This window comes from Mirounga angustirostris, unplaced genomic scaffold (assembly GCF_029215605.1).
Source record: "Mirounga angustirostris isolate CCGP_5_RB_7025 unplaced genomic scaffold, mMirAng1.0.hap1 SCAF_1, whole genome shotgun sequence".
NCBI classification, from domain to species: Eukaryota; Metazoa; Chordata; class Mammalia; order Carnivora; family Phocidae; genus Mirounga; species Mirounga angustirostris.
Genome location: NW_026991709.1, coordinates 214,076,258 through 214,103,507, shown reverse-complemented (window position 1 = coordinate 214,103,507; position 27,250 = coordinate 214,076,258). Strand labels below are relative to the sequence as shown.

The following is a 27,250-nucleotide window of genomic DNA, read 5'->3' as shown; positions in this document are numbered from 1 at the left end:
AGGCCCTCCTCCCCTCCCTTCGATCCATGCCTTCTAGTGGCTCCATGTTTGTGCTTCTGAGGGGTGCACGACTGCACCCTGCAAGAATTAAGGGTCAGAAATGGTGCCTGGAGGCGGAGCATGTCCAGGGAAAGACCCAGAAACCCGTAACAGCTGCTTCCAGGCAGGGAGGCCCAGGGCACAGGGGGAGGGAGAGCTCATTCTCGTCCTACACCATTTGCACCTTGAGAACTTGCATCCCACGGCAGCTGTATTTATGTCAAAAGTGTATTTTTCTTCCTAGGGGTGTGTGGGTCCAAGCGAGGGTGGGGGAGAGAGAAGCCCTATCTTGGATTCTGCAGCTCAGACTGGGCTCCCCTGTGTCCTGAGGGGGCAGGCAGGTGACCTGCAGGCTGGGGTGAGGTGTTAAACCAGGACAAAAGTATTTTATCCCCCAAAGAAGTGAAAGCAGGGACTCCCAACAGGCACCCGGAGTCACAGCAGCCCGAGTCACAGCCGCCAAAAAAAAGGTGGAAACAGTTCAGGCACCCACTGACGGATGAATGAACATAATATGGTTTGTCCCCACGCGGGAACACGCTCCAGCCTCAGGAAGGAAGGGACCCCGGCACCTGCCACGACGTGGAGGGACCTTGGGGATACCGGGCTCAGCGAGAGGAGCCAGACCCAGAAGGACACATCCCGCAGGACCCCACTCCCAGGAGGTCCCCAGAGGAGTCCCGTCCACACAGACAGAGAGGAGAGGGTGGGAGCCGGGGCTGGGGCAGGGGGTGGGGAGTCCGTGCTTCGTGGGGACAGAGTCTCCGTGTGGGGAGATGGAACGTTCTGGAGACGGAGGGTGGGGGTGGGGAGTCCGTGCTTCACAGGGACAGAGTCTCCGTGTGGGGAGATGGAACGTTCTGGAGACGGAGGGTGGGGGTGCTCGCAGGACGGTGTGAGTGGGCTTCATGCCGCTGAGCTGTGCACTTAGAGACGGTTATGACGGTGAGTTTTATGTGTATTTTACCACCAAAGAAAGAAAGGAAGAAGGAGCACACACACGGTGGCCCTGGCAGCCTCGTGGTGCAGGGGACTGTCCCCAGCCGCCATCTCCGCTGGGCTCCCTCCAGGGCACGGCGAAGCAAGCTGGTCGTCTGGGAAGGGTGCAGAGACCAGCTCTGCCAACCTTCCCTGTGGGTGCCAGGAAGGGGAGTGCAGGCGGCGGGCCAGGAAACCCGGCCCCCCCGGCGCACCCCGCCGCGTCCCAGGTGCTCACTGGGTGTGGAGAGGTCCGCTCCAGGGGCCGGGCCGCTCCTGCCCTGAGAACAGGAAAACAAGGTCAGCTCAGGACACGGACTACCGCCCAGCTGCGGTCCTTCCTGGTGGATGCAGGCCGGGCCCGGAGAGGTGGGCTCTCGGCCAGGGGGCACGCTCTGTCCGCGCGGTTCTGCCCCTTCTTTCTCATCTTCCGTCAGAGGGAAAAGTACCGGGATAGCAGCAGGGGTCCAGGCCTCGCCACCCACCTGCCGAAGGGCCTGGGGCCTCTCCCTCAGGCCCGGTGTCTCCTCGGATACCAGAGAAGCCAGGTGAACTCGGCAGTCTTTGGACAGGAGGGAGGCGGAGTCCAAAGAGGAAGGTCCCTGGGGAGGGTGACCTCCACTGACCACAGGCTAAGCGACATGCTGCCTGTTCATCCAGAGCCCTGGCCTGGGGAGCTGCTTACCTCATCGACTCCCTGCAACGACCCTGGGCATCAGGGTGGTTGTTACCCCAGTTGCACCAAAGGGAAACTGAGGGTGGGGGCAGGTGCCTGCCTGACGGAGGCTCTCAGAGCTGCGAGGCGCTGAGCTTCCTGGGCCTTGCTCCAGCACCCACGCCCACCCCACACCCCGAGCTGGCCTGAGGCCCACGGGGACATCTGCCCACCCACCGCTGGAGGGGACTGGGCACCCTCACCTTCTCTGGTTTCCTAATCTGGAAAACAAGGTCAGTTTGTCGTTGCCACGGGTGGGCCTGGAGCCCTCGGGATAAAGCACAGCTTCTGCCCTTGGCCTCCTCGCTTCCTCTCCCTCAGCTTGCACCCTCGGTCCTGGTGCCAGCATCTACTGCTGTGCACCTGGAAGGTCCCCCTGCCCCCAGTCAGCTCCAGGGCATCATCAACCTCAACTCAGACATCACTTCCTCTAGGAAGGCTTCCCTGAACACCTGCTCTCACTCTCCAGCAGGACTGTCACCATCCGTTTGCTCAGCTGGGGTCTCACCCAGGGCAGTCCTGCCCCAGGGAACCCTGAGTGACACAGGGACGTCTGTGGCTGTCATGCCTGGGCGGGGGGGGGGGAGCTCCTGGCATCGAGTGGGCGGGGCCAGGATCCTGCTTGACCCCCGCCCCCAGTGCCCAAGTCGCGGCCCAGTGTCCGCGGTGCCCGGGGAGCCAGCTGGCTCTACCCCACAGCCCCGGGACACAGAAGGCCTGGTTAATGGTTTGCCAGGGGGACCAGCAGGTGTGACCCCAGCCTGCATCCCGGGCGCTGCCCGCGTACTCCGTGTGCCTGTCCCCACGCCCACCGTTGGCAGCCCAGCACCAGAAACACCCACCGCCCACTGGGAGTGCTGCCGGACCTGCTTTCTGTCCCTCCGGCTGCTCCTGGCTTCGCGAGCCCCACGTGGGTGCCCGGCTCCCCTAGGAGCAGAGGTCGGGAGGAGCGGGAACATGAGTCAGGGAGCCAGGGAACAGCATGTCACATTCCAGGAGGCTAATGAGCTCAGAGCTCAGCTGGGAGATGACTCCGCCAAGGAAGCTGCATGTGATCCTTACTCCTCCTGGGCTCTGTCCCTGGTCCCTGATGTGTCGTTGGGCCGGTCACAGACTCCCCTCTCGGGGCAGGAGGTCAGCTGAGGACCAGGCCGCAGCCTTCTCTCCTTTCACTCACACCCTAAGCACCTGCAAGTGGTCAGACAAAATCCCTGACCCCGAGGAGCTTCCAGTCCGGCCCCCGGGATGGACGCCGCTGATCTGAACGTCGCAAAACACTGCCCGCGTGGCCCTGGGCAAGTCACTGAGGCCCTGAGCCGCCGTTTTCTCATCTGTGACATGGACACAACGGGGTCCTCCACTCAGGTCTCGCCGGCCTGACCTCAAGGGGCTGGGGCCTGGGCTCCCATCTGCAGCCGTGGGACTGAGGCCCCCCCACTTCCGGGCTGGCTCCTGGACGGGGGCGCTGCTCTGAGCATTCACGACGCGGCTGCCCACTTTCAAGGCCGCAGAATGTCTGCTGAGCTCCTGCTCTCTCCATCTCTGTCTCTTTATTTTGGTGAAAAACACACAACCACCTCACCCGTTTTATGCATACGGTTCATTAGCGTTAAAGTATCCGTGTTGATGTGCAAGGGACGCGAACAACTTTTTCACCTTACGGACCCGAACCCCTGGTCAGCACTAGCTCCCCGTCCGCGTTCTTCAGCCCCCCGCACCCACGAACCTGAGTACTCAGGACGTGCTTCTGGTCTCTTGCAAGAGCTGGTCTGATTAGATCAGGCCCACCCGGTACCGTCTCTTCTGATGAACCCAGAGTCGACTGATTAGGGGTCTTCCTGGATCTGCAGAATCCCTTTTGCCATTTCACATTGGCCTAACCTCAGGAGTGGCATCCATCCATTCACAGGTTCCCCGCACCCGAAGAGCAGGGACTAGATGGGGCGTGACACCAGAGGGAGCCCGCCTGGGGCGCCGTCTCGGAAGACAGGGCCGCACGGCTACTGTCTGCCCCCACCATGCGCCAGACTCTGCGCCTGGATTTGAACCTGAGCCTTCTGGTGCTGGTGCTCCCGCCACGCAGGCTTCTCCCCTTCCCCTGGAAGGGCCAGCTGCATGAAGAGGGGGCAGGCGAGGCCCCCCCAGAGCTGTGGGGGGGAGGGGGCACGGCCTGGAGCACGGGGCGTGGCCCACGGTGCCATCGAGGCAGACACCTCTGCGTCTGTTTCCCGCTTCCTGAACCCGCGGGCGCCACGCACACGCGTGACAGGAGCTCTGTCCACTTGACGGGCGTGTGACGGACCTGCACACTCCTCAACGGGGCGAGGCTGAGTCTGCGTGTGTGGCAAACGGCAGGGAACCGCGCGCACCGGTCCCCACGCCGACCGTCTGGTTTTGCACTATAGCGACGAGAGATGCCACCACCGGGGGCAGCTGGGCGGAGGGGCATGGGGCCGTGCCGTGGGAGAGCTTGCGACTTCCTAGGAATCTGTGATTATTTCAAAATACAGGTGTTTTAAAAATGAGGTGAAGCCATGCGTACGTTTAGGTGTACCTGGGACAAGATACGCCGTGCGTTCTCCAAACACCTCCTCTCTCCCCCAGTCCTGACCCCCCAGAGTCCTGGCAATACTCCCGGCAAGGAGGGGCTGGAAGTCGGATGAGGAGGAGCAAGGCACCTCCTGCGCAGCCCGGCTGAGGCTCAGGCCTGGCTGTGTCTCGAGTGACTCTGCTCCCTTCTTCCCCTTTGGAGCTGCTGGGATTCTAAGAGCCCCCAGATCCCTGCTCCCTGCTGAGTGCACTGTGTGGACTCAACCTGAGTGTGGACGGCGCTGGGAGCGTGATAAATGCCATCCCCTGCTTAGGCGATCTGTACGGAAGAGGGGGTTTGAACGATGGAATTAAGCCTCCAAATCGGTTGGCTCTGAGTTAGTTAAGAAGGGAATGCCCCTGGGTGGGCCTGGCCTCAGCAGGTGAGCCCTTCACAGGGTCGGGGACCTCCCTGAAGTGAGAGGCTGGGAGTGTGAGGAGGCCAGTGGAGGAGACCGCATGGCTTGGACAGGCCCCGAGAGTGGCCTCTGAGAGCTCAGGGTGGTCCCTTGCTGGCCGCTAGCAAGACAAGCTGAATCCTGCCGACAGCCAAAGCGAACGTGGGGGCGGCTTCTTTCTCCGCCGCGCCTCGATGGGCACTCAGCTCTGGCCGAGCCTGGTGAGGCCCTGAGAACAGCAGCAACCACGCCGTCCGCGCTGCTGACCTGCAGAACCGGGAGCCGACAGACACGGTGCGGCTGGGTGTGCGGTCACCCGCTATGCTAACACACTCTAGGAGACGGCCCTGGGGTCTCCCGGCCCCTGTCAGGGTCGGTCAGATAGTCCGAAGTCTGGGAGCGGTGAGCCAGGAAGCGTGCCGGAAGACCGAGATACGTCCTTACTAGAAACCACACTATCGCCCCTCCGAAGGCCTCACCTCCGGTTACCACCGCGCACGGGGGGCACCAAGGACAGTTAGAGGCCACCGGTGATTCCGTCTGTGGCCATGAGAGGCCAGCCCCCCAACCACCCACGGGCCTGCACTTGGCACCCCTGCTCAGGCCTCTGCCAGGCTGCAGTCGCTGTAGGAGCTCTTGGGCCCCCCGCGTCCCTCTCCCAGCAGGCCCTCCCCAGGCCATGCCTGAGCCCTCCGTCCTGTGTACCCCCTCTGTCCCATGGACCCCCTGTCCTGTGTCCTGCGCGGGGGGCTTCTGCAGGCAGCTGTGAGCAGTTCAGCCCGGCGGGGCCCCGGCACACAGACGTGGGAGGAAAGGAAATGAGGAGCCACCGACCTACGGACTCCAAGGGAATCGGGCTGAGAACGGGCCCCGGGAAGATGCAGGGACCCCGCTGCCCTCCACAGGGCTCCCGTCTCCCCCGCCCCTCCTTCCCGTCATACGTGACTGTCACCCTGAGTGTGTTTTGAGTCAAGAGGCTGCAGCTGGATGACGAGGGGCGCGTGTGCGCCATGCCCTGCCCGGAGGGAGGCTGACTGTGCGAGTGGTTGCCCGGCAACGTCCCTGTGCCCACGGAGGCGTGGTCTCCGCCCGTGTGGCCACCCGGCTGCTTCAGTTCTCGCAGCCCCAGCTCCCGCAATGCCGGGGCCCTGACTGTGTCGACTCGGTAAAACCAGGCAGTGGCAGCACCAGCCAGCCAGTGAGATGGAACCTTCTGGCACACTTCGGCCCACAGGGTCTGGAGTCGGCGTGGGTGGAAACCAGGCAGTGGCGCACGTGGACAAGAAGGTGTGATCTTGACTCCCCCTCGGAGGCGAGGGTCCCGTGCAGCGGGGATTTCTCCCCTCACCACGGTGGACATCGGGGCAGGTCACTCTCTGGGGGCATCCTGGGCGCTGTGGGGGGCTGAGCAGCATCCCTGGCCCCACCCACCCGGTCTGTTGGCCACAGACCTCCCACCACGTGGCCCCGTGGCCCCTGGGGCACAACAGCCCAGGGCGAGCGCCTGCAGGGGAGGGTCACGCTCCTGTGTGAGCCGCCCCTGCTGCCTTGGGAAGCACCACGTGTCCCGGTCTGCCGGATCAGAGCCTGCGGGCTGCAGGGAGAAGGTCTGGGCACCGTGGGCTGCGGCAGGGCCCCCGAGTCATGTATGTTCTGTATGTGTTTTCTGTTGGGAAGGCGGCGGCAGCCCCACGAGCCTTTGCGAGCAGAACGTTTTAAGGTTTTGACTGTCGATCTTGGCAGTTCTTGCAGGAGAACAGCTTGTCCGCAGAAAGAACTGATAATAACGTGCATCTCCACACGCCTGGGACAGACGTGAAGCGGGTAACCGAGCGGGGGGAGAGCAGTGCGCTCAACGAGCAGGCTGGGGCTGGAGTCTGCTCCACCCAAGGGCCACTCTGGAGACAAGAGGCTCCAGCCGTGCTTTCGGCAGGAATGTTTTCAAAAGCTCCCAGGAGAAGGAGCAGCAATCAGAACAACACACTGCTGTTTGAAGGTCAGGGAATTCTTTTGTACTCTCTGCCGTGAGCAAGAAGGCTGGAGAATGCGCGTCCTTGTCCGGAGTGTTCTCCCCCTCCCCCGGCACCGTGGACATGGGGGGCGGGCCACACTGTGGGGGTGCCCCGAGCAGGTGGGGGCTGAGCAGCATCCCTGGCCCCACCCACTCGGTGCCACACCCCCAGTATGACGACCACAGATGTCCCCGGACACGGCCCAGTGCCCCCTGGGGGCAAGATCGCCCTCAATTAAGAATCACAGAGTTAACGTAATGTATGCAAAATATCATTTCCCCGGTGGCCCCATTGCGGGTGCTCGGAGCTGCCGGCAGTTCATGCCTACCATGCTGGAAATCGCGGCTCTGGACACGGGATTCAGCTCCAAGACAAGGTCTCATCCAAAGGAAAGCCGGCATCACGAGGGCCCGGAACACCGAGCCCAGGTGACTGCCGAGGTGAAAGTCTAGTGCCCTCAGGGGACGGGGGGTCAGAGCTGGGAGCATCAGCTCCCAGCCCCCAGAGCTTCCCAGGCAGCGGGAAGACCCACCCAGTGGCCAGGGTCCCCGTTACAGACACAGTGTGAGAGACACCGGGACCCTGCCCCCAGGGGACCTGGGCCATGGCTGGGGACATCCGTGGTTGTTCCCAGCGTGGAAGGAGGAGCTCCTGGCGTCCAGTGGGTAGGGCCAGGGAGACTGCCCCGCATCCCCACAGCGCCTAGGACGCGCCCCCAAGGTCGCGAGGCCAGCGCTTCCCTCTCCCCCCCCCCCCCCGGGATGCTGGTCCCAGGCAGGGGAGGCTCGGGATCTGCAAGGCGGGGGGCGAGGCGCCTGGGACAGGGTGACCAGGGACTCTCGGTGCTGGGACGTCCTGGAGCATGGGACAGGGCGGTCACGGAGCTCCAAGGGGGCAAGCGGAGGGCCGGAAACACCCGCCCGCCGCCTCACCTCCACCCACAGCCGGCTCAAGGCCCAGGCCGCGGGCCTTCTCTGCCCCCTCGTGGCCGCCAGGGGCACTGCCGCACTCTGGCCCGGACCCCCTGCCCCACACCCCAGGAGCAAATAGCCCAAACTCCCGCTTATCACTTAGCTCTGGCATCTGCTGGAGGACAGGTGGCGGGGGCCTTCGCTCAGCGACGCCCGGCTGCTCAGAGATGGTAGACCCTGGGCGGGCTCTCGCACGGCCGGACGCCCACAGACACCTCACCCGGCGCCTGACAAACAGGATGTGCCCCGCAAGTGACTGTGTAGTTAGAACCAGGAAAAGCCTGGCATATGCCCCCTGCGAGGAGCTCCCACAGGCAAGCCCCTGCCAGGTCTGCCCATGGCGTGCCGGCTCACGGAGTCATCCCACGCCACGCTGCCCGGCGTCCCCCACCCCGGCCCGCACGGCGGGGGTCAGACCCGTCAGAGAATCTGCGTCGAAGATTTAAGCTTAAAAGATGCACTCCGAGGGCACCTGGGTGGCTCAGTTGGTTGAGCGACTGCCTTCGGCTCAGGTTGTGATCCTGGAGTCCCGGGATCGAGTCCCGCATCGGGCTCCCTGCTCAGCGGGGAGTCTGCTTCTCCCTCTGACCCTCCCCCCCCATGCTCTCTCTCTCTCTCTATCTCATTCTCTCTCTCAAATAAATAAATAAAATCTTTAAAAAAAAAAAAAAGATGCACTCCGAATAAAACGCAGGTGAATTGCTTTTTAGCGTCTTGAAATTTGGGGGGATGCCAAAGGAAACGCAAAGGCCAGCGCCAGTATACCCAATCGGTAGGAGAAAGCCCGCGGTGAGGACAGTGGTACGACCTGCTCAGAGCAGTACTCACAGCGGGGGTGACGGGCACCCGCCAGCGTCCACGCAGAGAAAGACGGAGGGCTCAAACACCGCGTATGAGGAGCTCAAGAACGTCGCCAATGGGGGGGACAGACCCCTAGCAGGGAGGTCAGTGAGGGCGCTCACGGAAGGCACAGCTCAGGGAAACGCAGAAAGCCCCAGCAGCCCTGAAACTGGCTGAGCAGATGGCCCTGCGGACGGCGAGTGGCTGTGGGTAGAGGAAGCCAGCACATGCTGATTCTCTCCGTCTCTCTCACACGCGCGGCAAACCTACGTGTGGGAGTTCGGCCCTGACGACAACCGGCCAAGGACGCACAACGTTTGCACGAACACATTCATCACAGAATGTAAAAAAGAGAGAGAAAAGAAGAACAGGAAAACAAACACCCCCACAGACCAATTAAATCAACCGTAAAATTATTTTAAAAGGAGTGACTAACAATTTGACCGTGATGGGGAATGCTAAGCGGGCGTCAGGAAAGATGAGGGAGACGCAGGTTTACTGACGAGGAAAGCGGCCCATCGAGCAGAAGGAGCACGTTAAAGAGTAAATCCTATTTATCCAGAATCACGCGTGTGGATGGAACTTACGGAGGGACGGGGGGAGAACGCTCACCAAGACGTCAGCATGCCGTCACCAGGCGGGGGCTTCAGTGGCCTTGCTTCTCCTTTGTCTGCACTGTCCTTTCTACGGGACGTCAGTCCACCTCCACCCGGCCGGCTGCTGGTGGTCTCCAAACGCCCCCCTGGCTGGCAACTCTGTGACATGGACGCCACACAGGAGATCATCTGCGTGGGACCCGCTGGGCACCCACACGTCACACCCGGCCCAGGGCTCCCATCGAGGCTCCTGGCCTCTGTCCTCAGAGACGGCCTCTCTCCTGAGCCGAGCCCAACCGTGTCTCCTGTAGCCTTACTGAGGCGCACGTTACGGGCCCTAAAACCCACCCGTCGGAAGTATACAAGGCGAGGAGTCTCTGGTGAGGGCACCAGCTCGCCCGACCACCCCCCACAGCGAGTACCCATTCCCACCCCAGCCGCTGGCGGCCACCAAGCACCTTCCCGTCCCTGCACATGGGCCTTTTCTAGAAACTTCATGGAGACAGACCCACGGGATGTGCGTCTTCAGGATCTGCCTCCTCTTCTAACATTTTTTCCTTTAAACACGTGCACACAGAGCTTGGGAATATCCAACGTTATAAAGACGTCCAACGTCCCTCAGATGTACCGACAAATGAAACACAACCCTAATCAAAGTTCCATCAGAATCTCTGCCGGAAACCGAAGTTGACCCTAAAGACCACAGGAGAGAGAACACCGCGAGACAGCGGAGCCCTTCGTGGGCGGGCGGAAGGGCTGACTGGGGGCCGCCGCAGGATGAAAGCCACTCAACACCCTTTGGGAATGAGACCGACAGACGGACGGACGGACAGAGTTCAGAGAGCAGGATCCGAGCTCAGAGTCCTCCCGAGGCCGCGCAGTGCCTCAGTCGCCGGACGGGCACCAGGTTTGAGAGATCCGCCACGTTCTTCTCCGGGCAGTGGCTCGGGACGGGCTACCCTCCACACCAAGCCAAGCGCCTCCCTCTCTCCCCCGCCCAGAACGGACAACTGAACCCCGCGTTCGCTTCGACAGCAGGGGCAGGAAACGCCACGACACTGACCTGTGCACGAGGCCGAGCTGTCCTGAGCGCCGAGGTTCAGGAACCACACGTCCGCTCCCTGGAAGGAAAACGGAACACTTCAGTGGGGCACCATTTGGTCAGAAACACGTGTCCATCGGTGGGGCAGCGAAGAAGGCTCGTGCTCACGGTCGGACTGCCATAAAGACCATTCTGGGGGTCCTGCCTTTCGGCTGCCCTGCCAGCCTCAGGGACAGGCCTCCCGGTGCAGAGGTGGGACTGAAGAAGGCAATTTGCCAGAACGGTCTGTGAGACGTTTGCGAGGTCATCCCTGCTAAATTTTCCAAAGGCTCCCAAACTCAATGGATGAAAGGGTCGGACAATCATGTGACCTTTCATGCTTTGTAAAGATGTTCGCCCACATCACTTGACCCTCACGGTCATTCTGTGAGGAAGAGGTGGAAACTGAGTCAAGTCCCTGCCCCAGGGCACCCACCAACTCACCGGGGTTGGCCTAAGGAGACGTGAGGACCAAATGCCAGGTGGGGTCCTGGATGGGGTCCCGGGGCAGGAAAAGGACATCAGGAGCAAACTGCTGAAATCTGAACAGAGTGGGGCTGGGTCCACGGAAGCACATGCTCGTCACAAACACACTGTGGGTCCAGAAGGCGTGGCCATATGGGGGGGACGGGGCGATGGGCAGACAGGAACTCTCTTTGAAACTCTCCTGAAAATCTATAATTATTTTTAAATTAAAAGGTTATTTAAAAATAACTCAATTCTGGGGCACCTGGGCGGCTCCGTCGGTGAAGCGTCCGACTCTTGGTTTCAGATCAGGCCATGATCTTGGGGTCGTGGGACTGAGCCCCGTGTCAGGCTCCGCGCTCAGTGCGGAGTTGACTTGGAATTCTCCCTCCCTCTGCCCCTCCCTATGCTCTCTCTCTCAAATAAATAAATCTTTTTAAAAAAATAACTCAATTCAGGGCGCCTGGGTGGCTCAGATGGTTAAGCATCTGCCTTCGGCTCAGGTCATGATCCCAGGGTCCTGGGACAGAGTCCCGCATCGGGCTCCCTGCTCGGCGGGGAGCCTGCTTCTCCCTCTGACCCTCCCCCCTCTCATGTGCTCTCTCATTCTCTCTCTCAGATAAATAAAAATAAAATCTTTAAAAAAAAAAAAAAAGAAAATGTGGTATAAAGTATGTTTTTAAAAATTCGTAGCCTCGGGCGCCTGGGTGGCTCAGATGGTTAAGCATCTGCCTTCGGCTCAGGTCATGATCCCAGGGTCCTGGGATCGAGTCCCACATTGGGCTCCCTGCTCCTTGGGAGCCTGCTTCTCCCTCTGCCTCTCTCTCTCTCTCTCTGTCTCTCATGAATAAATAAATAAAATCTTAAAAAAAAAAATAACTCAATTCAAAGATTTAAGTGCTGGCTCCCTTTCTGGGCGTTCGGGCCACTTTGCCGTCAACCCGGGCCTGGGACGGAGAACTGAAATCCCCACCGTCACCTGCAGGTGGCGCCACGGGCTCAGAAACGCGTCAGACATGCTGGCGGAGCTGCGGGAACCCTGAGCTGGCAGGGGGAGAGCTGCTGCGGCCGCCGGAGGCCAGGCCAGAGGGCGCCCGGAGGCAGGGCCGACCCGCCGGGATGCGAGACGAATGGCCGGAGCAATATGCCCCTGGCCCCGGAGGCCAAGACTCGCCTCAACCATGCAGGGGCTGTCTAGGCACGTGATCCTTCAAGTTTTTATTTCTGAATCAAGTAAAGGCTCACAGGAAGTTGCAAAACTAGTGCAGAGGGGTCCTGGGCACCCTGCGTCCATGGTGGCTCCTTACACAGCGGGGGGACGCTGTCAAAACCGGGCACGTGACTGATAACCAGGCATCGTTTTCCAGACCATCTCAGGGACATAGTGTTCTCATGCCACAAGGAAGTGCACAATAAAGTGCTTTTTCGTATCCTCAGAGTTGTGCAACTATCACCACTAGCAACTTTCGGGCTTTTTCATCTTCCGTAAAGAAGCCCCGCCCCCATCAACGGTCACTCCCCACCTTCTCCCCCGCCCCGACCCCCTGAGCCCCTTTCCCGTCCGTGGATGAGCCTGTTCTGTGCGTGTCACCCGCGTGGACTCACCCCGCGTGGCCTTCCGTGTCTGGGTCCCTCCCTGAGCGTCCCCGCCCCCATCAACGGTCACTCCCCACCTTCTCCCCCGCCCCGGCCCCCCGAGCCCCCTTCCCGTCCACGGATGAGCCCGTTCTGGGCGTGTCACCCACGTGGACTCACACCCCGCGTGGCCTTCCATGTCCGGGTCCCTCCCTGAGCATCCGCGCCCCCATCAACGGTCACTCCCCACCTTCTCCCCCGCCCCCACCCCCGAGCCCCCTTCCCGTCCGTGGATGAGCCTGTTCTGGGCGTGTCACCCACATGGACTCACACCCCGCGTGGCCTTCCGTGTCCGGGTCCCTCCCTGAGTGTCCCGCACCCATCAACGGTCACTCCCCACCTTCTCCCCAGCCCCGGCCCCCCAAGCCCCCTTCCCGTCCACGGATGAGCCCTTTCTGGACGTGTCACCCACGTGGACTTACACCCCGTGTGGCTTCTGTGTCCGGTTCCCTCCCTGAGCGTCGTGGGCTCGGGGTCCGTCCCCGGGGCCGCGCGTGTGGGTCCCTGGCTCCTGTCCGCGGCCGAGGAACGCTCCCGCGCGTGGGGGACACGCTGTGTGTGTCTGTTCACTACCGATGGGACACTCGGGTGCTTCACCTCCATCGTGAACATAGTGTCATGAATCCTTTCAAAGATGGTTTCTCACTCTTTGCCTTCATGTGTACCAACTGCAAATTTCCCTGCCCCCAGCCCGGAAACACCAGCCTGCACTTGAACTTGAGCACCTCGGCGACCACCTCAGATGCCCCCACCTTGGCTGCGCTCAGCCCAGGCCCGCTTGAGCAACGCAGCCCTGCAGCTCTGTCCCGGGGCCCACGAGACCGCAGGCTGCCAGGTGCGCCAGCCGGCTCCTGGCTGTCCCTGTGACCTTCACCAGGCAAAAACGCTGGGCTTTCACTTTCCCCGTCAGAGGGAACCACAAGCCCTCCCGAAGGGCCAGCAGCGGTCCTGCACGAGGAGCTGGACCCGGCAGCAGGACCTGCTTCAGAATTTGCAGAGCTGGCAGCCAAATGGATCTGGGATCCCTCGTTCAAAAGTTATGCCAAACTTGAAGAGAACTACGGCAGAGCCTGCAGACCCCACGCAGACCCTGGCCCGAGGCGCTGCCAGGGAGGTAGGCAGACCTCAGACACACACAAAGAAAGCTCTGGAGGAGTGCCCGGTGCCGAGGGAGAGATAAATCACACCTGGAAACAGTTTCCAACGGTGGCCATCGGGGCGCCCGCGTCAGAAGGACCACCACCATTTGTCCTGGGGTGCACTTCTCACAACCTGGGACCCTCCTCTTGTCCACACACTTCCCTCCTCTTTCCCTTTCCTTTACATGAGATCGAATTCGCCGACCATGACATTCACCCTTTCAAGTGTCCAATTCGGTGGCTTTTAGGATTTCTGCACTAACTCCTGGATGCGGTCCTCAGCCCCCGAGGGGCCCCCGGGCCGTGCCGGGGTCCAGCCCAGTGTCCCGGGAGGTGCAAGACCCAGCCGTGCAGGGGCTGCACCCCACGCACACAGCACACAGCCATGACCCTGGGGTTTCCTGACCCCCAGTCGGTGCTAAGGGAAGGCCTGCGGAGCCCGGGGGCAGCCGGGGGAGACCAGGCAGCCCCCACAGAGCTGGGTGGCAATGGCCAGGTCCCCCCGGAGGCTTGGCTGTGACTCGGGAAGGGCCGGAACCCCGCTGCAGCCTGTGGGACAGGCCCAGGGGCTCGGTGAGCGCAGGGGTGGCTGGAGAGAGCCTGGTCATGCAGGCCCCCGTTCTTGGCCATCAGCGGCATCATCTGTCAATGGGAAAAGGGAAGACAAAACACACGGATCACAAGCCAAGGGCGCTCCAGGGGCTTCCACCAGTAATTTCCCGGCGGTTTCTACTTCCCTCGTCATTCTGAAGCCTAATGTCTCTGAATGGTGAGTGGGGGACACGGGCAGCGGGACCCTTAGCTCCCAACCCTGGAGATTCGAAACTCCCAAAAGCAGGGCCGTGAAACCGGATGTCAGGGGAGATGACAGGCCGACCCCTGATGAAGGAATCGCGTTGGGCCGCGCCCCTCAGAGCCTATGGTCAGCATCTCTGGATTAAGGAACTGAGGAGCCGGCCCCAACTGACACGTGACGTCTCATCTGGGAGGAAGGCGCATCGCAACCCACTGTGCTCGGTCAGAGCCTCCGGGATTCTTCCAGAGGGCTGGCACAGCCCTGCTTTGTGCAAACACTACTGTCCCTCCCTCTAGAATTCAGGGTCCCCCCTGAATCATTCTCTGTGGGGGTGGGGGTTGGGGGCACCCCGGCGCCGGGGGGACCGAGCAGCATCCCCCAGGCGCTCAATGCCACGACGACCACAGAGTCCCTGCAGGGAGGAGGGGGCGCGCTGCTCGACAGCCTGCCCAACAGCTTCCTGAAGCTTCTATTTGAGGTTCCGTGCCCAACTGGACACACTAGCCATGAGCTGCTGCCACCTCTGAGTGCCCTGTCCCCTCCTGGGGGGTAAATCCCTTTTTGGGTAGCACCGTGTTACCAATCTCCCGGGCCGGGGGAGGGGTGGGGCAAAGACTGAACCTGAACATCAACTAGGACTTCGGTTAACGGTCACATATCAATATCGGTTCATCGATGACAACAAATGTGCGGTGCGAGAGCAAGATGGAAACTACGGGGAAATGTGGAGGGGGCGGGGGCTATGCGGGAACTCTATTTTCTGCTCAGTTTTTCCATAAACCTAATGCTACTCTAAAAAGCAGTCTATTAAGAGAGGGTCTTGAAGAGACAAATTAGAATTCCGATTTTAGAAAGGAGGAAGGGAGCAGGGAGGGGAGAGGGAGCCCGTCTTAGGCCAGATGATCACTAAGTGCTCACATTTCACCAGTGATTCCTTCAACGAGCTGTTATGAACCAGACCCAGAGAGAAGCTGGGTCCGTCCTGGCCAAATGCATTTCCTACTTGTCCCCCCAGAGCTCTTGCGAGTATTGTTAACAATATAGTTTGGTGAGGATCAGCCTCTCCTGAATGCTCAGGCCTGGATTAACCTACACCAGAGCCATCCCCCAGGCCCAGGGACCAGAGTGGACCAGAGCCCTAATAGAATCAGTCCCAAACCTCTGCCCTCGGATTACTCCCAAATCCCATTTGGCCAACGGAAAGCCTATTGCGGCCGGTGATGAGCTGACTTCTGCAAGATGGCATCAAGCAGACCTCACCGTCCGAGACACCCAGGGGACCCTGACACCAACATGGTCAATACCGGGGCCCTGACAGCAGGGCCGTGACGCCGACGGGGCCTGATCAGCGGAGAGCTGATTCACCTGCCGTCAGCACGGACTCACCCGACGTCCTCACCTAGATGTTTGGTCAACCATCACAGGGGTCTAATGGTAAGCACTGAGCAGTGGATTTTTCATTTTCTTGTTTTCCCAACACCTATTGGCCTGATGATGTGGGGAGACACAAGAGCCCAATGGGACACGAGAAATTCAACGAGGGGAGAGCAGCCTAACAACAGGGGTGAGAAAAGGAAATCTTTGTGATTTCACGAATTAGCACAACATAAATGCCAACACCAAGTTTCTGAAACTGAACGAAGCCCCTGCCTTTACCTCCTTTCCTCTGAAGCAGGGTCTCTCCCTCCCCCCCCAGCACTGCTGACTCTCTGTGGGCCCCCCCGGGCGCTGTGGGGGGTCGAGGAGCACCCCACGACCCCGCTCGCCCAAGGCCAAGAGCGCCCCAGTTGTGAGGAGGCCAATATCCCCAGGCACCCCCCACCGCCCCAGGGGGGCAGGACACCCCCAGTTGAGATGGGCCGCCCCGACCCGGCGGAGGGCAGAGGGCAGAGGGCAGATCTCCCCTGCCAGGGCTACAGTCCACTTCTCCAGGAAATGAGTGGGTGGGACGAGGGCGTCTGAGCCCCCTCGACTTCCCATGCTGATGCGCCCCCCCCTGCCCCCGCCTCATGCTGCCACCCCCGGCGTGGGGCGTGGGGCGTGGGGCAGGAGCGCTCGCCTGCTTGCCTGCTAGGAGGCTCGATATAGCAATGCAGCCCCTCCTTTAGGCACTGCAGCGATCAGCCCAGCCTTCCCTCGTCACCACAGCAACCATCTAAATCTGTCACCCCACGAGGCTCTGACTGCAAATGGAGGGGGAGGAGAAGCCTGGGGGCCGGGACCGTGGGGAGGCGCCCAGGGGGGAGGTGACACGGCTGACCCCGGGCTCTGCCAGGACAGACCCAGGGTAGGTGCCATCACACCCCGATCAGACAGGACACGAGGGTACGGTCTGCTTGATCCCAGGGTTAAAGGTCTCCGGGAGCCAAGTACCAGAAGGCGGAGTCTCCGGGAGCGGAGGGAGTGCGGCTGCCCTGTGATCTCAGGTCCATGGCCACCCGGAGGCCCTCCCAGCCCTCCCCCACACAGCCCGGGGGGGGGTCACCTGGCTCCCACCAGGACCATCGGGGGTCATTCTGCCCTCACACGTGGACAGGGATCTGACTCAATTCTCCCCCCAAAATCTGGCACGGCTTACATGGCCGGGTCATTCTCCGCGGGGGCGTCCTGGGTGCAGTGGGGGCCGAGCAGCATCCCGGACCCCCACCCCTCGATGCCAGGAGCCCCTGGCTGTGATGACCACAGATGTCCCCAGACACGCCCATGTCCCGGGGGGCAGGACCGCTCCCCTGTGCGAGGTCATCAAGCCCCCACCACCTGGAATTGTGATGTTTGTAGGGACAGGCAGTTGATTTGGGAGAGGACCAATGTCTGACCAAAAAAGGGAGACAGAGAGAGAAAAGACAATATGTAGAAACAGATTTCTTTTTCCACTCAGAATTAAAATGGTGACACAGTCCCACAGAAGGGGGTGGGTGGGGACGCGTATTCTTATACCCAAGAGGCAGCGCTGCAGCGCACTGTGTGTCCCGACTTCCAGGCTCACGGCCTCCTCTGTGCCTCAGTTTCCAAATCCGTAACACAGATGACAGGAGCACCTACCCGACAAGTGCTTTCCAGATTAAACAGCTGAAAATCTGGGGGCGCCTGTGAATCAGCCGTTAAGCGTCTGCCTTCGGCTCAGGTCGTGATCCCGGGGTCCTGGGATCGAGCCCCGCGTCGGGCTCCCTGCTCCGCGGGAAGCCTGCTTCTCCCTCTCCCACTCCCCCTGCTTGTGTTCCCTCTCTCGCTGTGTCTCTCTCTGTCAAATAAATAAATAAAATCGTTTAAAAAAAAATAGAGAGCCGGACATCTATACGATGTTACAATCAGTGCCTGCCACTGTGAACAGCGCCCAGCCCCTTCACCATCGGAGCTTCTGCGTTACAGAAGACGTGTCACAGAGTTAAGTCACAAACAACTTCTCCATCACTTAGAACTTGAGTTGCCGGCTTTGTTGACAACACCAGGGCCCAGCAAAGTGTTCCCAGGAAGGGCCGGATGGTCAATACTTGCAGTGTGTGAGGCAGGTGTTCTCTGTGGTTACTACACGACCTGGCTACGGTAGGCAAACGGGTGTGGCCATGTGCCAATAAAACTTTATTTACAAAAGCAGGAGGCCTGGGGCTGGCCCATAGGCTGCAGCTTGCGACCCCTGGGGCAGAAGACGGTCTGTTAAAACATGGCACTATTTTAGCCGCAGATGCTCATAGCCAGACACCACTGCAGAGAGAGCGGTCCGATCTCATCCCAAAACTAGACCGTGTGTGGGTCACATGGAAAAGCTCCATGCTGCCCCAGACCGTCACCCAGCAAAATGATCTCAGACCTTCCTGCAACAAAGGACACTCACAACCCCAGAGGTGCCGCTTTTAAATTCCTAAGAGGGCGGCTGCTTTCCCATCAGCGGGAAAAAATCCATCCCCCAACTTGGTCGTAAATACCTCATCTTTATCGACTGGCTAGCGAGCCTTGGCTGCAAAGGGCACCCAGAATGTCCAGACCTGGTGAGCAAAACTGCCACGAGTAACAGACCGCATGACCCACCCCCCGAGTGGGACATGGTTCATGCGCATGGAAGGTCTGAGAAACCGCCCCAGCCCAGCAGGGCCTGAGATGTGACAAGTGAATGTCGCGTGGGGTCCTGGATGAGGTTCTGGGGCAGGAGAAGAGAATTAGGGGAAAAGTAGAGAAATCTGAGGTATGGATAACAACATGCCGATATCGGTCTTTTATCTGTGACAAATGTACCGCACTGAGAGAAGATGGGGACCGCAGGGGACCTGGGTGTGGGCTCTGTGGGAACTCTGTGCTGCCTTCCCCATTTCTCTGGGGATCGCAAACTATTCTAAAATGACAGTTTACTGAAAAAGAGAAAAGACTGTGACGACGGGCAATTAGCTGTTGATGCAAGGGAACGCTCCAGAGTGTGACTGAGGGAGCATTAAGTCCCTGTGACAGCACCTAATAATGACATGATTATATAAAACCTAGAAGAGAAAGACGCTAAAAACAGGATATGCTAATCAACAGGGGAAGTTTGCTCTTATGACAGGAACGGCGGGGGGTGGGGGGAAGACAGGTGGCTGAGCAGCCCCCCCGGGCAGCCACGGTGGATCCACCACAGGGTCCTGCTAGAGCAGGCCCCTGTGACATCTCAGGCCAACCTGGACACCGTGGTGCATCCACTCAGGAGGCCTGCTGAGTGTCCAGCGCCTGGGCCTGGAGGACAGCAAAGGTTTTACAGATGGAGAATTCTGGAAAATAAGAGGGAAGCTGTGGGCCAAAGAAAGAAAGAACTAATAGAACATGGCATCCTGGTCTTTGCAAGTTACCTTATTAGACACTTTCATCTACACCAGGGTCTCTCCCCCTTGGGCCCGCAGACCACCAGGGCTGGTTTATTCTCTGCGGGGCCGTCCCGGGCACTGTGGGGGCGGAGGAGCATCCCTGACCCCACCCCCTCCATGGCAGGAGCACCCCCGGTCGTGACAACCACAGACGTCCCCAGACATCACCCAGTGTCCCCTGTGGGCAGAACCCCCCCAGATGAGAACTACCATCCTATAATACCTAACAATCTACACACAACCCATAGGAGTATAATTATCCCCACTGTACAGATGGGGTAACTGAGGCTCGGAGAGGAGATGAAACCAGCCTGAGAAGAAAGGGATATCACTTTAGTAAGGAGAGGCCTCTGAATTGGGAAGGAGGCAATGCTCATCTATCAGGGAATGGAGGGCAAATCTGGCCCACTACTTGCTTTGTAAATAAAGTTTTATTCAAACACAGCCATGCCTATTCACTTATACACCATCTCTGGCACATCTGTACCTATAAAGGAAGAACCTGGCAACTGCAACAAACGGCTGGCCTGCAAAGCTGAAAATACCTACCCTGTGGGCCTTTACAGAGAGTGTGGACTCCTCACAGGGAGATCCTGCATCACCACTTCAAGGCCCTGCAGGGTTTCCTTTTCAGACTCTCGTCTAAGTGTGCAGTGCCTATTCTGTTGAAGGAATGCACACAACACAGCCAGCCTCCCTGGAAGTAAGGCAGATCTGGCCTGCTTCTGCTTGGCTCTGGCCCAGGAGGCCTGCCCCGTGCTCCCCCCGGGGCCAGAAGAGGGCCTGCCCCCCCCACCCGCCTTCCAGGGAGCGCAGGTCGTCGTAGGTGTGCGGGGACTGTCGGTGAGTGGCAGCTGGTGGCATGCCAGCCCATCGGTCTTCGAGGCCCCGGTGTGGGGGCTGTGCTGTCACCCCAACCCTGCTCTCACGTGGGACGCAGCGGAGGCTTCTGCTCCGGGCTCTGGGGTTCGCCGGACTCTGCAGGTCAGCCCTGCGGCCTCCCAAGGGCAAAACGTGCTGAGTGAGCATAAGCTCATCCTCCCAGAGCTCCAGCTGCCTCGGCACCACTCTGGGTCCCTGTGCTGAGACCCACTGGATGTTCTGGAATCTGAAGGTCACCTTGCTCCACGCTTTCTCCCCCCAGGACTGTGGGCACAGGGGGCAGGTCACTCTCTGGGGGGTGGGCACTCTGGAGGGCTGAGCGCCATCCCCGGCCCCACCCATTCAATGCCAGGACCACTCCAGCCGTGACCATGAAAAATGTCCCCAGATTCTGGGCAGTGGCAAATAGGGAAACTGCTTGCTCTCTAAAAGTAACTCCTGGGGCGCCTGGGTGGCTCAGCTGGTTAAGCGACTGCCTTCGGCTCAGGTCATGATCCTGGAGTCCCGGGATCGAGTCCCGCATCGGGCTCCCTGCTCAGCAGGGAGTCTGCTTCTCCCTCTGACCCTCCTCCCTCTCATGCTCTCTGTCTCTCATTCTCTCTCTCTCAAATAAATAAATAAAATCTTTAAAAAAATAAAAATAAAAATAAAAAATAAAAAATAAATAAAAGTAACTCCTGGATGGACCCACAAGACCTGACTCCACCCAACACTTGGAGGCTGAACCAGGGGGGCCCAGTGGTGCCAGAAAACCAGAACTCCAGTGCAGCAACCCTGAGACCTCGAGACAGGCCACGCCCAGCAAGTCTGTTTCCTGAAGCTTGCGTCCTTCCTGACCCGAGCCTCACTAACCGTATGCGTTTCCTGGGGTGGCCGTAACAAGTGACCACAGGCCAGGTGGCTTAAAACCACAGGTACTTCTCTCCCACCTCTGGAGCCGGAAGCCCGAGACCTAGGCGTGGTCGACAATGATGACAGTCTGGAGGAAGGAGGCCGGAGGCCACCTCTCCATCTGCCCCAGATGCCGGTGGCCCTGAGCCCCACGTGGCCAGCAGCGGCCAGCCATGTCCTTCACACTGACCACAAAGTGCTCCCAGGTAACTTTCCCTCCCCTGCATTCCAACATGCTTTTCTGACTTACAGTCACCTCCAGGGGGGCTGTGTGTGGGAATGAGCTGCCACGGGGACATTCCCCTACAAGGGTGGATGGAGGGACATGGTGGGAGGGGGGCAGCGTGCCATGCTCCAGCGGCCCGTCCTGGGGTCACAAGTGTGAGATGGGCCCCAGTGCAGGCAGGTGGTGACAATGTGGGGTCCTGGAGAGAGGACACCTGGCTCGCTCTGTCACCACATGGGAAGTGGCCCAATGTCACCAGCTCTTCCAAGCATCCTGGGGAGCTGGGAGGTCTTTCATTATAAAATTGCCTGATTTTTAAATGTTGGCAGTAATTCAAAGTTTAAAACCCCTGGGTTCTGGCTCAGCCAGGGGATCAGGGTCAACATCAGCTGTGGACGGCATGAGCCCCTCCTTGTGTTCTTACCCAAAACCACAATCTTAGTCGGACTACGAGAAAACACCAGAAAAATCCAGATCTGGGATGCTCTGCAAAGCTCCTGACCTGTTCTCTGCATGACCGGCCAGGCATGAAAGACAAGGAAAGTCAGAGAAACCGTCTCAGCCCAGAGGGGCCTAAGGAGACATGACAATGTCATGTGGGGTCCTGGCTGGAGTCCTGGGGCAGAAAAGGGACATCTTCTGTGAGATGGGAAAGAATAAGGAAATCTAAGTATAGACTTTAGTTAATCATAATGTATTGATATTGGTTCAAAAATTGTGACAAATGTACCACACTGATGTACGATGTTAATACCAGGGGACTCTGGGTGTGGGCTATATGGGAATTCTCTGTACTGTCTTTGCAACTTTCCTGTAAATTCAAAACTACCCAAGGGAAGTTTATTTTAATGAAAGGTTTGCAGGGGCGCCTGGGTGGCTCAGTCGTTAAGCGTCTGCCTTCGGCTCAGGTCATGATCCCAGGTCCTGGGATGGAGCCCCGCATTGGCTCCCTGCTCCGCAGGAAGCCTGCTTCTCCCTCTCCCACTCCCCCGCTTGTGTTCCCTCTCTCGCTGTGTCTCTCTGTTAAATAAATAAATAAAATAAAATAAAAGATTTAAAATATGGCTGGTGTGGGGTGCCTGGGTGGCTCAGTCATTAAGCGTCTGCCTTTGGCTCAGGTCATGATCCCAGGGTCCTGGGATCAAGCCCTGCATCAGGCTCCCTGCTCGACGGGAAGCCTGCTTCTCCCTCTCCCACTCCCCCTGCTTGTGTTCCCTCTCTCGCTGTGTCTCTCTCTGTCAAATAAATAAATAAAGTCTTTTAAAAAAAAAAAAAAAGAAAGGTTTGCAAAGTGCAAACTAGGTGTATTGGTATAACACACTGCAGGATGTTCACGATTGCCTTGTAACTTGCTGTTAAAGGCTCAATGTGTCTTCCAAACTCAGTGGGCTTGTCCTCAGAAGTGACCATCAAATAAATATAAATATACAGCCATGATAATTTTTTTAGAAATTAAAAAGAAAAAAAAAAAAAAACTGCTGGGATGGTCAAGCACCCAGGTGTGAGGACAGGGTTCATTTAGTCTATGAACCAGCAAACACAAGTAGGAGAGCAATGGCAAAAATGGTTAGAAGGTGGGGAGCCCCTTGGGGGACACAAGCCTAGCCCTTCATGGTGGCAGAGGGGCACAGAGGTCCCTGGCCCCCAGCAGCCTCCCAGCCAAGAAGGGCCTTAAAACCACATCAGTGGGCACCACCCCCGAGCAGTAACAGTGACCACAGCGGCCCTCTGAGCTGGGGCCCTGAGGATCTTATGTCACTTCACCCTCACACCAATATGGCTGCAAGGTCAGGAACCACTCCTTTTCTGTTTCGTTAAGGAAAAAAGCTGTTTGATTGGGGTTTTTCTTTTAAGCTAAACAAAACACAAAATACTGCCCAAAGCCAGTAAGAGGAAAAGGAAGAATTCAAACTTAGGTTTAACTCTAAAGTTCACGAAGGGAGAGATCTGGTGTAACCCAGTGAATCCCCCCACTGGAGACACTCAAGGTTTGGAGACACTGGGAGTGCTCCTGGCATGGAAGGAGTAGGGCCAGGGATGCTGCTCAACCTCCACAGTGCCAAGGCGGCCCACAAACAACGACTCAGCCCCAATGTCCACAGTGCTGAAGGGGTGAGCCCCTGATGGACAGGGAAGGAGTAATAGCTTATCATACACCCAGACCTATAAGTGCTAACTCTGTAAGAGACCCAAGACATTGGTAAGTACCAAGAACTGCAGACCAGTACATCAACCAGCACAAGCCATCTGAATTACAACATTTTCTTGAAAAGATACATTTGTACATATACTTGCATATGCAAAGGGAAAAATATTCTAGAAAAAAACCAAACTGTTAACAGTTACAACGGTGAGTGGGATTGAGGGGTGGGAGGTTTATTCTTTGTTTTATGCCCTTACATATAATTTGAAATTTTGTTTACCATGAGCACAATTGATAATTCAAAAATTACTTCTAACTGGGGATTTGATTATATTAATTATCTAGCCCCAAATGCCAATAGTACCTAGGCTGAGAAACCCAGATGCATGGAAAATATAATTTAGAGACATGACCACTGAAGAAGTAATATGTTAAAGATTATTTCCCCAGAGAAAGGAGGCAGAGAAATGAGAAACATGAAAAAGCTTCATGATTAGGAGGGAAAAACAAAGGCAACCATCAATGCAGACTAATATGTAAGACAGAAAGAATTACAGTTGGGGATAGGAGATGGCATCCAAGTTATGAAATCAAACAAAGTGGTAGCTATGGACTCTCCCACAGGAAACATGAGGACAGATTTCAATTCAAGTGCACAGCCCAACCCGTGCTTTAAAGTCTGTTCCAGCAGCACCTGGGCGGCTCAGTCAGTTAAGCGTCTGCCTTCAGCTCAGGTCATGATCCCAGGGTCCTGGGATCAAGCCCCACATCAGGCTCCCTTCCCAGCAGGGAGTCTGCTTCTCCTTCCCCCTCTCCCCTGCTGCTTCTGCACACTCTCAATCTCTCTCTCTCAAATAAGTAAAATCTTAAATAAAATAAAATAAAGTCTGTTCCATGGAGGTCTCTGGGTGGCTCAGTCAGCAGAACATGAGACTCTTGAACTCAGGGTCATGAATTCAAGCCCCATGTTGGGTGTAGAGATTACTTAAAAATAAAATCTTAAAACAACAACAAAAAAAGTCTGTTCCATGGAAATTGAGTCCATCTGGAGATCGAGTTCTTGTGGAGCTCAGCTCTAGGAATCTGCTTCCCAGTAGGCAGTGGGACAATCACGCACAGTCAATGAGCAGGCAATCCCACCTGCTACCACACAAAGAAGGAGCCTAGTGCTCCCACAAAAAGCAGGCACCATACAGAACACCTCCACACATAACTTACTAGGTGTTGGCCACAAACTTTCTAGAAAAGTAAACTTGAAGCCTTTAGCTCTCAGCTTTTGGCTTCAGTAAGTAGTTTCTTAATTATAAGGAAAAAACTAGGTGTTTTTTCTCTGCCATTTTTACTTAACAGTCTATCATTGGCATTTTCTTTTTTTTTTTTCCTTTTTTAAAAGATTTTATTTATTTGAGAGAGAGAGAGAAAGCAAGAGAGAGAGAGCACAAATGGGGAGGAGGGGCAGATGGAGAGAGAGAGAAGCAGGCTCTCCCCGCTGAGCAGGGAGCCCGACATGGGGCTCGATCCCATGACCTGAGCCAAAGTCAGACACCTAACTGACTGAGCCACCCACACACCCCAGTGATTGGCATTTTCTAAGTATTCTTTGAAAACAGAATATATGAAAACAAATATATGGCTGCCCATATATTTACATCGAGTTAATATACCATAATTGTTGAACCATCTTCCTTACTATCGGTATTTAGACTGTTCCCAATTTCTGCTTTACAAGTAATGCTAAAGTGAACATCATTATGCCTATCTCTAATTACTTTCTTTTTTTTTAAATGTTTTATTTATTTACTCATGAAAGTCAGAGAGAGAGAGGCAGAGATAGAGGGAGAAGCAGGCTCCCCGCCTAGCAGGGAGCCCGATGTGGGACTCGATCCCAGAACCCTGGGATCATGACCCGAGCCGAAGGCAGATGCTTAACCATCTGAGCCACCCAGGCGCCCCTCTAATTACTTTCTTAGTCTACATTTTTAAAGATGGCATTACGGGATCAGAGAGCATTAAATATTTTTAAGGTTTTTGGGAAAACACACTATTAAGTTATTATTGAGAAAGATTACTCCATTTTATACTATCCCCCTGTCTACACCCTCATCAACACTGGTATTTTTTATTACTCCTCACCTATTGTAAAGGTGAAAAATAGAATCTTCTTTATTTTTCAATAAACTTTTTTACTTTGGAATATGTTTAGATTTGCAGAAGAGTTGTAAAGATAATACAGACAGTTCCTACATCCTTCACCCAGCTTCCCTTAATGTTAAGGACTCATATAACCAAGGTAACATTTGTTACAACCAAGACAACAACATTGCTACATTACTATTAACCAAATCAAATTCAGATTTCACCAGTTTTTCCACTAATGGCCCTTTTCTGTTCTAGGATCCCATCTAGGATACCACACTGCATTTATCACACTTTGTTGTGATAATGTTGTCCCTAATCCTTAGAACAACCTTATAACCTAAGGTCTAACATCTCCATTTTGCTGATAAGATGAGGGTTCAGAGAGGTTAAGTGACTTGCCAAAGTCACACAGCTGGTGAGCAGCACGGCCCAGATGCAGGCCACACCTAAAAGACTCCAGATCCAGGAATACTGGGAGCATGATTCCTTCTCTCATTCCATCCTCACTTTCTTCAAACGTGCAGAGGCTGGTCTCTAATTCCCCACTAACAAACGAGGTGATCCAAGCAAGGTGATATAAGTGGGTAATTAGCCCACATGACAGAATTAAGTCATTAATTCTTCCCTTCAAATAGCCACCCTGGGGAACTCTTTCAAAGCAATATGCCATCTCATAATGTTTCTGTATGCACCTTGGGAATCACCTTTGGAGAGAGTAAGAATCTTATACCTGTGACATATGGTCCCACAACTTAGCAATGACATCCCCCACTCAACCCAAATCGGCCCGCTCCTGTTGACCTCTGGCTGGCTGGAAGGCACTCAGATGGTCCCCCCGTGATCCCCAACTCCTGGTTCTCACGTCTTGTGTCGGCACCTGCCCCTGAATGTGGGCAGGACCTGCGGCTTGCTTCTAACCTCTAGAATATGGCAGCGGCGATGGGATGTCACTTCCATGATTATCTGGCGTGACAAAGTAACTCCCATCGTTCTGACAGACTGTCCCCTTTGCTGCTGTGACGAAGCAGGTTGCCTACCGACCAGCAGCCAAAAAAACTGAGACTGGCCTCCAGGTGACAGCCCATTAGAAACTCAGCCATGCCAGCAGCCATGTGAGAGGGCTCCGAGCTGGATCCTTTCCCAGTTGACACAAGTCGACAGTCCAGGCTGACGGTCTGATTGCAGCCTGACAGACCCTGAACAGAAGACCCAGCTAAGCTGCACCCGGATCCCTGACCCACAGAAACGGGGAGACAATAAACACGTCTCCAGCCGCTAAGTTTGTAGTGATTTGTTATGTGGCTTAGCACATAAATACAGGCTGTTTCCCAAATTCAAATCTACCCTCAAAAGATAAAAATGTGGGGGTGCCTGGGCGGCTCCGTCGGTTGGGTGTCCAACCCGTGATTTTGGCTCAGGTCATGATCTCATGGGTTGTGGGATTGAGCTCCGCGTCAGGCTCCATGCTCAGCGCGAGTCTGCTTGGGATTCTCTCTCCCTCTGCACCTCCCCCCACTCGTATGCGCTCACTCTCTCTCTCTCTGAAATAAAATCTTTGGGAAAAAAGGATAAAAATCTGAAATTTATCTGAAACCTACATATTTGTATATCTGAAAATACAAGAGCAGCGTAGCCCACTCCCGGAGGCACTCACAACTGCGCATGTTAGAACTACAAATTCTCCCAAGGTGACTGGTAATGCGGAGGGCACCTGCATCGATGTGAAACCTGGGGTGGTGAAGAAGACACAGACCCCCTCAGCTGATGTTCATAACTCAGATTCTTGTGCTCAACAGCACATGCCCCATCAGGCGGTTGCTGTACGGAGTTTGAAAGCTGTTCTGTTGTATACCACCAAAAAGAAAAACTGACTCAGGAAATAACAT

The 27,250-nt window shown here is 56.9% G+C and overlaps 1 protein-coding gene across 3 annotated transcripts in view; it reads right to left on the bottom strand.

The window, feature by feature from the left end:
- The window catches only part of GNG7 (G protein subunit gamma 7), a 124,035-nt gene that overhangs the window by 81,049 nt on the left and 15,736 nt on the right, over positions 1-27,250 (bottom strand). The window contains exons 1-2 of one of the 3 annotated variants that reach the window (XM_064574866.1): positions 17,297-17,449; positions 10,202-10,259 (exon numbers count right to left, since the gene is read on the bottom strand). The gene's annotated coding sequence lies outside the window, so the exon portion shown is untranslated. Of the gene's footprint in view, positions 1-10,201; positions 10,260-10,663; positions 10,844-17,296; positions 17,450-27,250 lie in introns of those variants that run through there. The other 2 variants (XM_064574867.1, XM_045863394.3) reach the window with 2 other exon arrangements.